The following is a 3477-nucleotide window of genomic DNA, read 5'->3' as shown; positions in this document are numbered from 1 at the left end:
ACATTGTTACTTGGACTGAAGAAGGCAAGATGCTTTGGAGTAACAAATGTACCTACCCATTGACCAGGAATCTCTTTTCTAGGACTCTAGCTTCTAAATTCAGTTGCCCATCTATGAAAGAATACTTAGTGGTATTTTGCTTGCTTGTTTGTTTGTTAAATATAGTTTCTCTATAGTCTAGACTGGCCTGGAACTCACTGTTAGCCCAGGTTAGCCTCAAATACATGACACTCCTCCAGTTTTAGCCTTCATAATTCTGGGATTATAGGATTTATCCACTACATCTGAATGGCAGCATTTTTAAAAATAGCAGTAATTGAAAGAATAAATCAAATGACGAACCATATACGACATGGTTATTAAGCAGAAATACATCCAGGGAAGGAGTAGTATGCAACTGTACACAAGAAAGTTCGCATGTGGCATACTCTATGGGTTATATTACTATATAAGAAAAACAAGTGTGGAGGGGTGTACAGACTTTGTATTTATATAAGAAAACACAAAGGTAATGATAGTAGAAGAGGCATTAAGGGCAAATAGAATGAGAGCGTGGCCAGGGATGGGTTCCAGTGTTTTGGAGGATAGATTTTGGTGCCATGTGAAGTATATCCACACATAAGAGAAAAGAAAGTGATGGTCTTAATTTCTCCAGGACACCACCTTCTTAAAGTCTAAACCTGAGTCTAACAGGATCCTCAGCAGTAGATGCCCAGTAACTCCCTTAAACAACGAACTCTGTCAAGGGGCAGTTGGCCAGGATTGATGTTAGATGAAATGAAAAACAGTTCCATTAAAAGTTAATTTGAAGCATCCCTTCTCAAGCCACTGATCTCCCTGGGAGAGTTGCTGCTATTACCAGGGCTGCGCCATATATATATATATATATATATATATATATATATATATATATATATATATATATATNTATATATATATATATATATATATATATATATAAATATATATATATATAAATATAAAATATATAAAATATATATATATAAAATGTGTATATATATATATATACCATTTTATACCAGCTGGGTTCCCTCTGGTTTCTAACAGCAAGCCTGACAGTCACCTCCATAGAAACCCTTGGGATGTAAAGATGGGTTTGTGAACTTCCATTCAGCTTGTTTCAGGAAAGAACCTAGAAACTTTGTCGAAACACCAAGGGCAAACAGAAGCAGACCATTCTACTATCCTCGTGACTTCACATGCTGAAGGTGAAACTTGGTTTTGTTCAAAGTTCTTTGGTTTTGACACAACAAATCCTGCACCTTGTCCCTTAGATGGCTGTAGCAGTCACCACCCCAGTCTCCTGAGCCCATCTCTTGGTCACTGGCCAAGCTATTCTGTTACCCGCCACCTGCCTGGGCTTTCTGGAGAACGTCCTAGTGGCTCTCCTACCATTATCACTGGCCACTCAACAAGCCTTCTAGTGAATCCACAAAGCATGCATTCCCCAATCCCCCGCCCCTGAGGATACTGACACTGTTCAGCACATCATAGGTTCCCATCCATTTCTGGTCTGTTTCTCTCCTACCTACTCTCCGCTTACATTTGTATATTTGTTTACGTGCATGTGTGTGCACAGCTGTGGAGGTGAGAGAAAAACTCAAAGATGTCAGTTTTCTCCTTTCTCTGTACGGGTCTTGGGACCGAACTCAGGTCATTGGACTTGGCAGCGAGCACCTTTACCTGCTCCCACGTCACTTTGCTTTTTAAAAGACCTAAATGACTGTGCTGATCACCTTTGCTCTCTGGTCACACTCTTCCATAGATTTAGCTCCTCTGACATTCCCACGGGGGTGCATGACCTTCAGGCTCTGGGTCAGACCTCCCAGCCTGCTCCTGTTATTTGCTTCTTCTGGGACCCTGTATTGCAATGTTCCAGTCCACCCCGAAGCTTGCTAAGCATTCCAAGTCTGTCAGTGAGGTGGTAGCACAGCACCAGCACAGACACCAGAAGCCTTGCTCTCCCTTCCACCCTGTCCCCTGCTCTGTAAATGCTCCTCTGCCACAAAGCCCTAGCTGACTCTTTTTCCCACTGGCTACAAAGTGCAGCCTGAGTGCCATGGACCTCACTAGCACATAGGGGCTCTTGGCTTCTCTCCAGTGGGGTGGATGACACTTATTGCTATTCATTCTCTATCATGATCCACCAATAGCAACCATAAAGCTGTGTGTGTATGTGTGTGTGTGTGTGTGTGTGTGTGTTGGCTTGAGTGTTTGGATTACAAGCATGAGCCATGGAGCCCAGCATAAACTTAGTGTTTTTTGTTTTGTTTTATTTTATTTTGTTTTTTTAAGTGCTTCAACCCAGAACCTAGCGTGCATGCAAGAATTCTTAGTGAATGACTCAGCTGACAGTTTGGCCAGTGAGTCAGTGAGTGTGCCACTGGAGGGAAGATCCTTAGTCACCGTGTTGGCAGCCCCTTGCTTCCGAGAGGAACTTGGCTTCTCCTTAAGTGTTTATTTTTACTTTGAATATACAAGAACAGGCTGAAGCAGCGACTGCTTTGTAGTAACCGAGGAAAAGAGACGCAGGAGAAAGAGGGAAGGCAGATGTTTCTGAAACCCCAGAGAAGATGAAGACTGTGAACCAAACAAAGTCCAAGGCTTTGCCCAGCTCCTAACCCTGGGAGTGCTGTGTGACCACGTGACTGGCCAGCTTCCAGGGCAGGAGTGCAAACACTAGCTCTTGTCCAGTCAACATTGTTTACTTGATCATAGTCCTAAAGTGACATTTTAGCCAGCTGTGGTGGCAGACAATTATAACCTCACTACTGCGGAGGCTGAGGCAGGAGGATTATGAGTTTGAGGCTAGCCTAGGCTGTTACATGCACAGCTTAAAATTAAAGCCTAAACAAAAGCAAAGAAACAAAATAAAACCCCCAAGCAAAGTGTCATTTCAATGTGCTTTCTGTATAATATTAAGTATGTGACTTGAAATCTGTGTATACATGTATATACTTGACTATGTTCAATAATGTGTTGTAACATAAGGTTTTTGTGTTTATATTCAAGTATTTGATTTGTACAAGTTTGATTTTAGTATTTTTTTAAAAAAATTTTATATAAGGGTGTTTTGCCTGCCTTGTTATGTGTGTGCACCAGATATATGCAGTGCTTGTGGAGGCCAGGAGAAGCCATTCAGTCCCCTCAATCTGGAGTTTTAGACAGGTGTCAGCCTCCTTGTAGCTGATAAAAGCAAAACAAGTGCTTTTAACCACTGAGCCATCTCCCCAGCCTCTAAAGGTTGTTTTTAAATAATTCTCTTGTCCTAATGTTGCAAATGCTTACTTAGGTCACCGTTTGTCTGACTGAATAAAGGTCCTTTCATCCTATGATTGCAGAAATAGTTCTCTGTGCATTTCCTTCCATTTTTTTTTTCTTTTTTTTTCTTTTTTTTAATATCTTTATACATTGTAATATTTATTTTTTTTATTATTATTATTTTCTTTATTTACA

General features: G+C 40.9%; 1 protein-coding gene across 1 annotated transcript in view; it reads left to right on the top strand.

Annotated features, from left to right (window-relative positions):
* Gsdme (gasdermin E) overlaps positions 1-3477 on the top strand; it is a 56669-nt gene that overhangs the window by 4691 nt on the left and 48501 nt on the right. The gene's annotated exons all lie outside the window — the stretch shown is intronic.

Source organism: Mus pahari, chromosome 2 (genome assembly GCF_900095145.1).
Source record: "Mus pahari chromosome 2, PAHARI_EIJ_v1.1, whole genome shotgun sequence".
NCBI classification, from domain to species: domain Eukaryota; kingdom Metazoa; phylum Chordata; class Mammalia; order Rodentia; family Muridae; genus Mus; species Mus pahari.
Note: the sequence above shows the minus strand (reverse complement) of the source record. Positions and strands in the feature narration are given on the sequence as shown.